Source organism: Mustela nivalis (assembly GCF_964662115.1).
Source record: "Mustela nivalis genome assembly, chromosome: 2".
Taxonomy (NCBI): domain Eukaryota; kingdom Metazoa; phylum Chordata; class Mammalia; order Carnivora; family Mustelidae; genus Mustela; species Mustela nivalis.
In genome coordinates, this window is record NC_139021.1 from 29486697 (window position 1) to 29502401 (window position 15705).

General features: G+C 36.0%; 1 long non-coding RNA gene across 1 annotated transcript in view; it reads right to left on the reverse strand.

Moving 5' to 3' along the window:
• LOC309859391 overlaps positions 1-6653 on the reverse strand; it is a 37735-nt gene extending 31082 nt beyond the window's left edge. Inside the window, exon 1 of the long non-coding RNA XR_014308658.1 lies at positions 6399-6653. This is a non-coding gene — a long non-coding RNA (uncharacterized lncRNA). The remainder of the gene's footprint in view (positions 1-6398) is intronic.
• Positions 6654-15705: the final 9052 nt, after the last annotated feature.

A 15705-nucleotide genomic window follows, 5' to 3' on the forward strand; every position in this document is an offset into this window, starting at 1 on the left:
AGTTGAGTTTACTGACTGAATGAGGGGCATAGAGAGAGGAAGAGGATGAGGCTGACGTGCTGAACTACTTGAATATGGATGATAGATGATGGCGCATCAGCTGTTTAGCTCTTCTAGCAGTAAACTTAATACCTTCTCTATGAATAGGCATAATAAAAAACATTTGCCTGACTTTAAGTATTTATTGTTTTCTGGAATCACCAGTTCCCCATTTATTGACTTATAATAAGACAGATTCCTGGATCACGGTGAGTTTATTGAACAGTGCTTTCAGACCTCACTGTTGAGTTACTTTCTCTAGTTCCAGCCTCCACTACAATCCGAGTGTCTTTTCTTTCCATGCTAACTAGCACAGTAGAGGGCTCAGCATTATCTGTTCCAATCCTTGCCCTGTAGAAACAAGTGTACATTTGGAGCAGGATAAGAAGTCTCCAGGGAGGGAATAATGTTTTTAAAGACTAGACTTTCTGAAGATAAGGTATACAGGTTTCAGGTTGCGAAGGAGTGGGATTCTAAACTCATGATCTTTCTGAGGACAAGTCTTTTCTAGTGGAGAAATAAACTAAAATATTTGAGAAGAGGGCTTACAGAGGGTGGAGGAATTTCTTGGAGGAGGACTGTAGGAGAAGAGGACAAGACATAAAAGAGGAATCTTGGGGTTAGATACCAGGGGCTCATATTCTACAGTTATCCATAGCAAAAAAAAAAAAAAAAAAAAAAAAAATCCTGAACCTATGGAACAGCAATAGAACTACTGTGAGAGGTATTGTTCTACTGCTAAGAAGCCATGTTAACCCCCAGAAAAGGGTTAAACTAGAACTAGTTAAACTAGGTTAAACTAGAACCTCACCTGAAAAGGCTGCCCATCCAATAGGAACATACTTGCTTATCTTCCTAACATTTGGGAAGAAAAATACATATTTTTAAATATATATTAAATATGTATCAAATTAAAGTCTAGAAAACTTTGATCTTTACTCTTATCCTTGATAAATTTTCCAACATCTGATAATTTTTTTCCTTAGAATCAAGGCAGTCAGAAAATACAGAGTGTACATGTGAGGTAATTATGGACAAGAGGAGAAAGAACTGTTTGTTTTTCTTTTTAAGTTTACTCGTTCAACAAACATTGGTTAATACCAGCTATGTGCCCTTTGTTAGTCTAAGTGCTGGGAATACTAGCATGAACAAGACTGCCCTTATCGAGCTTATACTCTAGTGAAGAAGATGACAATGAGCAAGTAAGCAAATAACAATTTCAGAATGTGATATATGTTAGGATGAAGAACAGGGTGATATTTTGAAGAGAAACTGGGGGAGGCAGACAGCACAATATGGAGAAACTATTTAACATAGAGTGGTCAAGGAAGATTCTTTTTTTTGTTGTTTTTTTAAAGATTTTATTTATTTACTTGACAGACAAAGATCACAAGTAGGCAGAGAGGCAGGCAGAGAGAGAGAAAGAAGCAGGCTCCCCGCTGAGCAGAGAGCCTGATGTGGGGCTCCATCCCAGGACCCTGGGATCATGACCTGAGCCAAAGGTAGAGGCTTTAACCCACTGAGCTACCCAGGCACCCCAAGGAAGATTCTTAATAGAAATAAAATCTCCAGCCTTGGTAAGACTTAGGACAGAGTGGTACGCACTGAGACTGGAGATTATGCATTAGAAGGAGTCTATACTCCTTCAATACTTTATTGCAAAACAACAGCAAAATGTCACTGGGTAATTTTAGATAGGGGAGTGATGTGATATTATTTACACTATTTAAAAGTTTATTAGGGACAAAAGTAGAAGCAAAAGAATATTTTTTACTGGATGGCTCAGTCAATTAAGCATCTGACTCTTGATTTTGGTTCATCTCATGATCTCAGGGTCATGAGATCAAGTGCTGCACTCAGTGCAGATTCTCTCCCTCTCCGCCCCTCCCCACACTTGCTCTCTTTCTCTTAAATAAATAAATAAATAAATAAGTAAAATCTTTAAAAAGATACTGTTAGGATGCTATCACAGTACCTTAGTATCCAATGAGTCTTAATTAATTAGTTAAATTGAAATAATTGAGAGCTGTTAGAAAATACTATAAAAGGTTTTTCCTCCATCTTAATGAGGTAGGCTTTAGCTCAAGTAAAACTTCAAAGTTGCATGTGTGGTAAAAAGGTAATAATAATCCCTAATGCTAGTTCTATTAAACAAAAAAGATCCAATGGTATAAGGATAGAAAAAGAAAAAATAAAACTCTCATTATACAAAGATGATATGATATGATTGATTGCTTAATAGAAAGTCCAAGAATCCTATAAACAAACTTATGACTGATGAAAAGAAAACAAAACAAAACATCACAGTGGCTGGATTCAAGATTAATTAATAAAAATTGGTTGGGAATTCTATTGCTTACAAAAAAAATAATAGAAATAAGTTATAGTAATATTTTAAAATACATATTTAGTATATATTAAATTTTATAAAGAATCCAGGAATTCATTTTTTTAAATGTGCAAAATTTTATGGAAAAAATTGTAGAACTTGATTGACAATTTTCTATACAAATGGAGACTATACCATGTTCATGAATAAGAAGGCTGCCTTTTTAAACATCTCCATTCTCCCCAAACAGACCTTGAACATCCATTATAATTCTTTATTTTTTAAGATTTTATTTATTTATTTGACTGACAGAGATCACAAATAGGCAGAGAGGCAAGCAGAGAGAGAGGAGGAAGCAGGCTCCCGGCTGAGCAGAGAGCCTGATGCAGGGCTCGATCCTAGGACCCTGGGATCACGGCCTGAGCTGAAGGTAGAGGCTTAACACACTGAGCCACCCAGGCACCCCATCAATTATAATTCTTATCAAAATCCCAACAGGGCTGTTTATTTGCTTGTTTGTTTGTTTCAAAAAGTTGAAAAGGTAATTCATGTAGAAGAGCAAAATTAAAGAATAAGATAATTTATGTGTGGGTGTAGGTGTGTTATGTTAGTCACCATACAGTACATCATTAGTTTTTGATATAGTGTTCCATGATTCATTGTTTGCATATAACACCCAGTGCTCCATGCAGTCTGTGCCCTCCTTAAAACCCATCACCAAGCTCTTTCATCCCCCTATCCTCTCCCTTCTAAAACCTTCAGTTTGTTTCCCAGAGTCCATAGATAATTTTAAAGGATGAGTGATAGGAAGAAAGAAAGAAGACACTTTCCCTACAAAGAATCAAAATTTATTTTAAAGTTAGAGTAATTAAGACTGTGATACTGACATAGAAACAAATAGGCCAGTAGAACAAAACTGATAGCCCCCAAACTCTGTATATTCATTAATGGGCATTATAAACTTAGGGGAAAAATGGACTATTCAATAAATTGTGCTGGGAAAAATGGATATTCATATTGAAAAATAAAATAAGATTAGATTCTTATCCACAAAGATAAATTTCAATTTGGCTATAAACCTAACTATGAAAAGTAAAACTTTTAGAAGAAAGTACGTAAGAATATTTTATCACTTAGGTTCAGATAAGGATTTCTAATGCAATACTCAAAAAGCACAAATCTGGGAAATGTACTGAAAATTTTTATATTAAAATGGAATTTTCCTGTAAATAAAAGGCACTAAAAGTGAAAGATGAGCCAAAGCCTGGGATATTTTCAGTGCATATAATCAACAAGAGATTTGGTATCTGGAATATGTAAAGAATCTCTCCAAATGACTGAGAAAAATAAAAAGCAACAATAAAAAAATTGAGCAAAGATGACCACCAACTAAATCTCAGGTAACTTGAAAAACCAATAAATTTATGAAAAGAGGATTGATCTCACTAGTGAGCAAGAAAATGCAAATTAAAACAATAATGACATTTCTCCAAAGAAGACATACAATGGCCAAAAGACACATGAAAAAATGCTCAACATCACTTAACACCAGGAAAATACAAATCAAAACCTCAAGAGATACCATCTCAGACCAATCACAATGGCTAAAATTAACAAGCCAGGAAACAACAAATGTTGGCATGGTTGCAGAGAAAGGGGAACCCTTTTACACTGTTGAAGGTGCAAGCTGGTGCAGCCACTCTGGAAAACAGTATGGACTCTTCCTCAAGAAGTTAAAAATAGAGCTACCCTACCACCCAGCAATTGCAATACTAGGTAGTTACACAAAGGATACAAACATCATGATCTGAAAGAGCATGTGCACTCCAATGTTTATACCAGCAGTGTCCACAAGAACCAAACTATGGAAAGAGCCTACATGTCCATCGACAGATGAATGGATTAAGAAGTTGTGGTATAAAAAAAAAAATTGTGATATTATATATATATATATATATATTTCTCAGCCTTCAGAAAGGGTGAATACTTACCCTTTACAATGACGTGGCTAGAACTAGAGGGTATTACGCTAAGAGGAATAAATAAATCAGAGTAAGGCAATTATCATATGGTTTCATTCATATGTGGAATTGAAGGTACAACACAGGATCATAAGGGGAGGGAGGGAGAATAAAATAAGATGAAATCAGAAAGAGAAAAAAAATAAGACTCTTTACTGTAAGAAACAAACTGAGGGTTGCTGGAGGGGAGATGGGTCGGGGGATAGTGGGTCACTGGGTGATGGGAATTAAGGCGGGCACGTGTCGTAAAGAGCACTGGGTCTTATATCCAGTGGATGGATATCTGAATACTACATCTGAAACTAATGATATACTATATGCTCACAAATTGAATTTAAAGAAAATAAGTTAAAAAACGATAATTAGGGGCTCCTGGGTGGCTCAGTGGGTTAAAGCCTCTGCCTTGGGCTCAGGTCATGATCCCAGAGTTCTGGGATCAAGCCCCGCATCGGGCTCTCTGCTCCGTGGAGAGCCTGCTTCCTCCTCTCTCTCGGCCTGCCTCTCTGCCTACTTGTGATCTCTGTCTGTCAAATAAATAAAATGTTAAAAAAAAAAAACCACGATAATTAAATACATTTACTGCCATTACATTGGCAAAAAATTTAAAAAGTGACAAGTATTTGTGAGGAAGAAGAGTATCTGGAACTTTCATATGCTGTTGATGGGGAGTAAACCATGTCAAATAATGGAGAGAAACTGGGCAATATCTGAGGAAATTGAGGATAATTAAGGCCCAACAATTCCTTGCTTGGTATATCTTAAGGAAACTCTGGTACATTTGCACAAGGCTTCATGCACTAGAATGTTCCAAGCAACATTACTAAGAAGTTGCAAATATCACAGCAGAAAATTGGATAAATTAATCGAAGTATAGTTGCAAAGTAGATCACGAAGTAAATTTAAACAGAGTATGTGTCTGTGTAAATGAATTAAGTAGGCCTACATATTTCAGCCTGCATCAGTCTCAACAATGTAAATTTGAATGGATGAGCAAGGTACAAAAGCAAACTTGTATAGAAACTTAAGAATTTACAAAAGAACACAATTTTAAAAAGAGCCATAAATAGGGAGAAGGGGGTGGGATTATGGACATTGGGGAGGGTATGTGCTTTGGTGAGTGCTGTGAAGTGTGTAAACCTGGTGATTCATAGACCTGTACCCCTGGGGATAAAAATATATGTTTATAAAAAATAAAAATTTTTTAAAAAGCCATAAATAGTTATGTCGCTATCTAATAAAAGTACATGCATGAAAATGATAAAGACCAAAGTCAGAATAGTAGTTATCTATATAGTTGGAGAAAGAGGATTGAGATTTTGGAAGGATAAATAGAGAGCTTAAATTTATATAAATTGTTTTATTTCTTAAAAAAATAACAAGCAAAATAGAAAAGTGTTACTTGAGCAAGTAAGAGGTGATTATGTTGTGTTTAATATTATTCCTCACTATTCTTTATTTTTCTGAAATCTGTATTTTAAAGGCATGTTCAAAATATAGTGGTTGCTAATTCAAGTGCCTAGCGCCCATCAGGTGCTAAATGCAAGAGGTCTTCCAGAGGGGCTCTGGCACTTGAGACCCACATCCCCTCAAAGAAGGCAACTCCTGCCCATCCCTAGATATTTATTTGTTCAAGCAGGATTTCAGACTTTGTGTGGCCACATCTGATTTTTCTGGAGAATTCAATAATCTGGACTTCTATTAAGATGTGAAATGTTCTGACTTTTCAAAGTTGGCAACAGATTTGAATTAACTAAACAAAGGATAATGAAACACTATGAGGATCCAAACCAAAATAAATAAATAAATAAATAAATAAATAATGACTGTGCATTGGATTCAGCGTATTAGTTCCTAGTCTGCACCCCACCTCCGCTGTGAGATCTTCTGTCATAATATCTTTGTGTGGCAAGTGTAGGTAAAATATTGTAAAGAGTTTTATGGTAGAGGATGATGTTATTCAAGTGAAGAAGGCAAAATGTTTCAGGGCTCTGCAGAAAAATTGTACTCACTGGATTCCCTGGAGCCCTGCAGAGAAGCACTTTGGCTGTGCTAAGGATGATTCTTGTGTACTTTACAGTCTGCAAATCCTTCACTGTGAGGACCTCAAAAGAGAAGCCCAGACTTTTCCATTGACTCCAGGCTGTGTCAGCAAATACCAGACCCAGCAGGCCCTTTCTATTATATGTTAAGGCTCCAAACAGCTGTAAATGGTTTGTGCCAAGATCTCTACAAGTGTGACAAACACACAGCATTCTACATACCCCAGGAGGCCAATTAAAAAACTAGGAGACCACAGATCACAGTCTCTGAACACAGTCACCACACCTCTCAGGGCTGATGGCCATGATGTTTTTTTTCTGTTCTCTCCTCATCAGAAATGAAGCTTTGGATTGGAGATTATTTATCCATAGATTTTGGGTTAATTTTTAGCAGAGTGTTTTGAACTGAATCTCCAAAAAAGAAGCCATTGCCTACATGCCTAGTCCGTACATCTTCTTATCAGTATGTTCTCATATGAGGGAATTATATAGCTGCTTCTTACATGTCACCCAGTCCACTGGAGAGTTGGGTCAGTTTATACTTTGGACAGAAATGACAGTTATTAAAACCTCCTCAAAAGTGCTGAAAAGATCCTTACGTACTAGAAATCATTTGTGAAACCATCTGTAGGAATAAATGATAGATTTTAATTTACAAGATTTGAGAGCAGAAAGTAAATCCCTTTTAAAGGAGCGTGGTTCCATTTCTGTATTCACACACCTTAAATATTTTTCAATTCTTTATCACAGCATTCTTGTGTCTTTAGACCCGACTCATAGAGTAACATACTGTAATACAGTATTAGCCACATGATGTTGGAACAGCCACAAAGGGGTAAATGAACTAATGATCATGTGGTATTCTCAGGAATATTTGTGTCACTGCCAGCTGCCATGATACCTTAGAAACAATTGTAAGGGGACATTACAACAAATTGGAAGTCTTCTGGTGTGCCCTATACCAAAACCAACAGTAGGGAAAACACAATGAAAGATACTGATGTAGAACTCCTGCCTAATGGAAAACAAAATACAGATAAAATAAATATAAGACCTAAGGATGAATCTAACATGACTTTTAAGACTGTGAATAGATATTTCTCATATTTAGCTATTCTTCACAATGAAAACCCATTGAATTCCTTGAATCTTTTAGTAAAGAACTACTCCTCACATCAACTAAAAACACATAAAAAAAATCTGTACTTACGTTGACAGGCTGTATGGATAAATCACATGTAAAATGTATGTTAGGAATGAAAGAGTTTACCTAAATAATTCAGGGAAAATGAACAAACCACCACTGAGGAAAAGAGCCAATTGTACACACTAAATTTTCCTATACAGTGGTATAGACCTTTATTTTGTTGTTTAGAAGCAAAAAACAGTAAGATCTGGCCTCCTTTTGCACCAGTAATGGTTCAGTTCTATGTGGTTAGTCAAGCTTTATCACTGGGGAGCCTTGGAACAAAACACTTAGATACCCTGTTGTTTGTCTTTCCAATGCCTTCCCACTCATCTGCCTTGCAAACAAAACCACAATTTTGTTTGAGTAGCAACCCCCCCAGCAGCAGGCTTAGGGCATAATTTCTAATTGGTCTCTATCAGTCACAGGAATCTCATTCTTTATTGGCTTACAGGTGAGCACGACACACAGTCCAAGAAAATGAGACAGAGGGAGAATATCCTTGAGAAAAGACAGTCTTTCTTCCTGTCCTCTTCTTTCCTGCTCTGAATACCCTCTTGTAAAGTTGTAGTCATTTTGTGATCATGGATAGGGGTTAGGGTACAGAAACCAAAAGAATTCCAGAAACATTGACTAACACCCTGGCATTGTTAAGCCTCTGAGGGAGCTGCCTATATCCAGATTTCTTGTCAAGTGAGAAAATAAATTTATGTGTTTTGATGACTCTAAAGTGGCCTAAAACTTTCAGCTAAAAGCATTTTAACAAGCATGTTGGACATGAAAAGTTATACTAAAAAGAAAACCAGAAAGAATAAATAATAAATGTGGAAGGAGTCACTATGTGCCAAGCCCTATTTTTACCATTGAGGTTCTCACTTATGCCTTAGTAACAATCCTATGAGGTAAACACTAACATTATCTTTATCAGTAAAGATGGTGAGGTATAGAAAGTTTAGCAGTACAAATGGTAAGTGATAGAGTTAGATGCTTAACTGCTATACCCCAACCTAGGCAAACAAGATGATTCTAGATGAAACTGTCAAAGAAGAATGTTCTCAGGTAATGAAATCTAATGAAAGAAGTATAATGGGTTCTTCTGTCATTGTTCACTTAAATCTGTGTTTGTTCTGCATTATTGCAAATATGATGCTGTGATTATACAGGGTTCCATTGTTTCATAAATTTTTGACATTTTTTTTTTTTTGGTAGAACAGTGCCTTGTATTCAATAGCACTAAATCTTAGTAAAACACAGATACAGGGAATTTTTCACAACTCCAAAATGTAAAGCAGAATGTTGTTAATTAAGCAACATGATAACGATTATCTCAAATACAATTTAATGGGAAGGCTGACAAAACAAGCAAAACACTAAGTAAGATTACCATCACCAGTATTCAGTCAATGGATTTTCATTTTGCTTGTAACACAAACCAGGAAGCAAGGAAAAATTTGCTTTTTTGGCACCAAGCGTATAAATAGCAACCATCGCCAATGGGGGAAAAATGCATACCTGGGAAATAGGAATTTGGTACCCAAACTGGTTTCCTATGTGCTTCTAATAAATCATTGTTAAAAAAATTTTTTTGTAAGGATATGATACAAAGCCACATACTGGGCACTTATGTGTAGACCTTTGAATGATAATGATTATCTCAAATACAATTTAATAAGAAGACTGACAAAACAAGCAAAACACTAAATAAGATTACCATCACCAGTATTCAGTCAATGGATTTTCATTTTGCTTGTAACAGAAACCAGGAAGCGAGGAAAAATATGCTTTTTCGGCACCAAGCATATAAATAGCAACCATCGCCAATGGGGGAAAAATGCATACCTGGGAAATAGGAATTTGGTACCCAAACTGGTTTCCTATGTGCTTCTAATGAATCACTGTTAAAAAAATTTTTTTAAAGATATGATACAAAGCCACATACTGGGCACTTTATGTGTAGACCTTTGAATGCATTAGTCAATATATTTCTATCTTGAACATATATCTTATAAATGGTAGTATCTCCTCTCCTTAATGATTCATTTCCTAAGTTCAATTTCTTTGGACTTCCCTAGAGTATTTGCTTTCAAATTTCATTACATTCTTGCTTCATTTGTGTTTAGACCCCATACTTCATCAGTACTTTGATAATAAGATGATATATCTGCAAGCTAGTTTCTATATCACTTTGGCTTAAAGAATTTTCTCTTTATAAAACTGGGCTTATTAAAATATTTCACTTTCTTTCATTAAAGTACATGGAAAACAAGGGAGAACCAAGATGAAAGGAAATGGGTCTGGTAAAAATATTGCTAAGACAATCATGTTGGAGAGTAACCTCTCTTAGAATGCACATTAATTTTTGGCAAAATTTTTTTTTAAATCCCAGATTACCAAAAATAAACCACATTCATTAATATCTTTTGAAATGGGAGCTGCAATAATACTAGGTATGTACTCAATTTTTAAGTTGATTTCTCTATCAGAAGGGATATAAGCAAAATTTGAAGAAGGCCAAATTTGTCTTCTCTCCCCGCACCTAAAAGTTTGGACTTTTTTGTACCGTAGTGGAAGCCTGCACTCACTGTGATCCTTTGGGTAAGTAAAAATAAAAAGACATCCTATGGCCTCACAGTCTTTGTGATAATTGCTTGAGCTAATGCTTGTGAAACGGTTTTGTATAACATTAAACATTCTAATGTTTTTATCCATTACCCTTATGTCATCATAATTTGCTTATTATTTAGAGAACTGATGTGGCTTGCTATCATCAGTCATAGTTATTTGTGTTTTGGGGTATTTTAGCTGAAGGAAAGAAAAGCTGATGTTAATCCTGAGAAGCCCAAATTTGCCAGTCTTCTAGGGTCATTGAACCAATTTGCTCGGCTACATATTCTGTAGACACTAGGAAATTCAGGATCCTCCACGGTTTTCCAGGTGTTTCACAGGATGGGGGGGGCATGGAAGAGGGTCAAGAGATCCGGCTGTCTCCCACTCAGTCCCTGTATCCATTCACTGCCTTGCCTCTGGGACTTTTCCTTATCTGTATGCTTAACCCATATTCATTTTTCAAAGCTCTCTCAACAAATGACTGTTGGGTGAGTAGACAGTATTTTATTAAACAAAACAGTTGAGGAGGAGGAATATGCCCAACATAGAAAAGGTAAAGTGAAATTACTCATTAGGAAATTGTTTTAAACTGTGCTATCTCCCCATCTTTGGATATTTCTGTCTTTCCTCTTCTAGTACAATCTTCTCATCCCTGGCCAGAACTCCCAAACTTCTAGTTCATACCCCCAAGCCCAACCAACTGAAAGTTCCTGTCTACATTATGCAGACAGTTTTTCTTTTTTCTTCCCCCTTTCAACTTTCTCCTTCCAGGCAATGCCTGAGGACGCTGTCATCGCTTATATATTATGTCCATTAAGATATTTTTCCAAGTATAAGAACAGTATAGACTGTTTACTTTGCTGTGCAGAAGTTTTTTATACAAATGGCTAACTGACACATGAAAGAATGTTCATCATCATGAGCCATCAGGGAAATTCAAATCAAAACCCCATCAAGATACCACCTTACACCAGTTAGAATGGCAAAAAAATGACAAGGCAGGAAACAACAAATGTTGGAGGGGTTGTGGAGAAAGGAGAACCCTCTTATACTGTTGATGGGATTGCAAGCTGGTACAGCCACTTTGAAAAACAGTGTGGAGTTCCTTAAAAGGTAAAAATAGAGCTACCCTATGACCCAACAATTGCACTACTGGGTATTTACCCCCAAAGATACAGATGTAGTGAAAAGAAGGGCCACCTGTACCCCGATGTTCATAGAAGCAATATCCACGATAGCCAAACTGTGGAAAGAGCTGAGATGCCCTTCAACAGACAAATGGATAAAGATGTGGTCCATATATACAATGGAATATTACTCAGCCTTCAGAAAAGATGAATACCCAGCTTTTGCATCAACATGGACAGAACTGGAGGAGATTATGCTAAGTTAAATAAGTCAAGTAGAAAAAGTCAATTATCGTACGGTTTCACTTATTTGTGGAACATAAGAAATACATGGAGGACGTCAGGAGAAGAAAGAAGGGGGGGATTTGGAGGGGGAGACAAACCATGAGAGACTGTGGACTCTGGGACACAAACTGAGGGTTTTAGAGGAGGAGGTGGTGTAGGGATGGGTTAGCTCAGTGATGGGTATTAAGGAGGGCATATGTTGCAATGAACACTGGGTGTTATACACAAACAATGAATCACAGAACACGACATCAGAAACTAATGATGTACTGTATGGTGACTAACATAACATAACAGAGAGAGAGAGAGAGAACAGTATAGAAAGATAAGCAAAAGCATTGAAATTAGAGTTTACCTTTTAAATGGCTTGAAGCACTATGCCAAGTACTCTCATGCATTATTTTAGTTAACTTTCACAATAATTTTATGAGATAAGTACAGTTATTATCCTAATTTTACATATACAATTATTACCGTAATTTTAGAGATGGGGAACCTGAGGCCAAATCTATACTACTTTCTTGTCTCTGTTCTTAATATTTTCTTAAAGGGCAAGGATTTTATATAAACTAGATTTAAATAATATTCTGATCTAAAAGGGTGAGATGACGTCCTATCCAGTCAAAAACAGAAATAATCAGTCTCACTGATAGAAAATAATTGGAATAAAATGATTGTGTATGTGTGTGTATGTGTGTGTGTTTACTTTTCTCTACCATTATTTGATTTCATAGATATACTATAATTAGCCTTGGACCATATTTATCCACTGATTATATGCTAGATCTTATAACTTATTATTCTATTTATCCTTATTCATGTAGTTTTTATTCAGCTGTGGATCGCCACAGTTTCGGAGAAAATAGACCCTTTCTTTACTTTTGTATCTTACAGATATTCATGAGTCCTTGTCAAATTAGTTTACAATTGTGCCAACACTGTCGCTCCTTTTTTTTCTTTTTGGCATTTTTAAATTGTCTTTTTTGTTTGTTTATTATTTTTAAAATATTTGGGAAAATTCAACCTGAATTTGTGGCTTGATGACAGAATTGGGAGTGCTAAGTTCTGATCTTACTACTCTCCCAAATTCCTAAGAGATCTTTAGCAAATTAAAAAATTAATCTCAAAAAAAAAAAAAAAAAAAAAAAAAAAAAAAAAAAAAAAAAAAAAAAAAAAAAAAAAAAAAAATTAATCTCATTCTCTGAAACTTCATTTGAAATTGGGGAAAGTGTCTAGCTCCATAAGGATACAGAATACATTAAGAAAGGGATTATTTTAAAGGGATTTTATAGACGATTTAATAGGATTTTACAATATGCAAAATTAAAAGACATGTAATAATAGTGTGTGTTCTACTTGTTCTGCACATAAATGCTCTTAATTAAACTCAGTGTAAAAGGACTTTAATTCACACTCCAAGTAATCTTAGTCACAAGAAAATTCTAGTAATCAAAAATGAAGGATTTTTTTCTTTTTATAATTTATACACATAATGAGCTAAGTTGTTCCACAAAGATCATAGAAACTTTGTTATGAAAAACAGTACTTATAGAGAATATATTTGTTATTTATTCCCATATCTTTAGAAATGCATGGTTATGATGCTACTTTTGTTTTGTTTTGTTTTGTTTTTCACTATTCGGCATCATCTACTGCATCCTACTGGGAGTGAAGATGTGGCTCTTTCTTCTCCCCATCCCATCATATAACACTTCCTTCCCATCCCTTATCCTTCTACCATAGTTAAAGCACAATTTTAGTTACATCATTATTCAGTATTCCTATTAGTATAACTTTGTCTTATTCGAAACTGTACCTTTGAAAAGACTGATTACTTGGCTTTTTACTATCCTCTTTATCCTAAAATTAATAATTTTCTTTTTCCTTCATTTTCATTTTCAATATATTTATCATAAATTCAAATTCAAACCTCAAACTGCCAATTGTATGAATCTCCACTTTAGAGTTTAGATACTGTAGATATTCTATTTGTTTTGTCTTCTTGGAAAAAAATCACTCCTACAGCCTTCTGGGCTATCATCCAGACAGCGTACACCCCTGGCATTGAACCTGGAGCCACCTGGCCTGCTGCCATCTAGGTTCCTACAACCCTGGAACTGATTTCCGTTACTTCTCCTTGTTCCAAGTTTCCTGTCTCCTTCACTTCCATTGCACTTGCCTCCACTAGGTTCCTAACAAAGGTAAATGGGAGAACATTTTTTGAGACTTTGCATGTCTAAAAATGTGTTACTTCCATTCTCACATTGTATTAATAGTTTATATGATACGTGTCTCCATTCGAAGTCACTGTGCCCCCAGAATTTTGTAGGCATTGCCTCATTCTCTATCTCGCAGTGTTTATATCTAGAATTCGAAAACCTTTCGGATTCCAGCTTTTTTGTGACCTATTCTTTTGTCTCTGGAGCTTGTTGACTGTTTCCTTTATCTCCAGTTTACTGAATTTCACTAAGATTAGCCTTGGTGTGGATCTCTTTTCATTTGTTGGGCTGGGTGTTTCATTTATTTTGTTTTTAAGATTTATTTATTTATTTTAGAGGAGAAAGGAGCATGTGAGAATAGGAGGAAGAGTAGGGGAGAGAGTCCCAGGCAGACTCCTTGCTGACCAGGAAGCCCGACCTGGGTCTCCATCTCAGGACCCTGACATCATGGCCTGAGCCTTTTTTTCTGAGAAAGATAAAAACATCCCTCTGTTTTCTTACTCTCCCTTTCTTGAACTCTGGGCAGGCTAGTGGTGAAATTCCCACGCTCTGAAATCAGACTGTCTGGAATCGAATCCTAGGCCTTCTACTTATTCACAGTGTGCCTTAATTTTTTTTGTGCCTTAGTTTTTCCACTAGGAAAATGGAAATAATAAAACTATCTACATCATTAGTCTCCAATGATTAGTCAGTATTATAGTATATGAATTCTTACGTGCACATCTTAAGTGCCATATAAGTTTTTAATCTCCTGGACAGTTAATCTAATGTTCATTCTTTTTTTTCCCTACCCACCAATTCTTTGTCTTTTCGTCACACTCTCTGGGAGATTTCCTCAACTCTACCCTCCATCTATTATTTTTTTCTGCTTTCATATATTTAATTTCCAAGAGCTCTTTCTTGCCTCTTGTTTGTACTATCTTCTCACCCTCTGATAATTTAATGATTATTTGTCAGTTTTCTTATTTAATAGATACCTTTTCCTTCAAAGTATTGGTTTTTTTTTCTTTTTCATTCTTCTTATGTTTCATGTTAAAGCCCTTCCTCAGATGTTCAGTAATCCTGATTATCAGTTCATATTTAAGAATAGGGGACTGAAACACTGATTGGAAGATCGGAACATGAGGGATAATTATTGAACATGGGCATAATAGTAGGATAATTTGGCCGGGACATTTTTTGATCAGTACCCAATTTTAGAATCCTCGGATATTTAGATGTCTTCAGGTACAACCATTTTCCCCTGAAGAGACTCTTCCAATTCCTTCCCAGAGGATAAAGGCCTGGCTTGTAGTGTTCTGGGAGTCAAACAAGCAGAACTAGACATCTCAGTGTTCTGCTTTCAATAAGGTACTCCTCACTCAACAAGGGTCCACTGTCAGCCCTTCCAGAGCACTTGTATTATCCTGTCCAAGTAATAAACCTCCGGTCTCCTATTGGATAGTGGTGGTCTGGGAGCTGCATAGAATAAACCATGTGTCACCAGTTCCTGACATTTTAGAGGATCCTGTAGAATAAATGAAGTTCATCTTTTCTGTTTCCACTGCACGCTTGGGATTAAACTTTCTCAAGTATGCTACATCAGTTCTACTTTTCCATCTGCTTTCCAGCTCCCCAGATTCTGTGCTGTTTTTCCTCTTTCATTTTCCTTCAGCCACTTGGGTTTATTTCTTTAAGAAAAAAACAATTTTCTGATTTTTCTTGATGAGGTTGGGGGAGGGGGCGAAGATTGATGCGTGTATATTCAATCATCCATTTATTGCCTGGAAGTCGTGGAGCAAAACTTTCATTGGGTCTTTGAGATTGCCCGTCTGCCCAGATCCACCCAAGATAGAGATTTTTCCTCAAGTCTT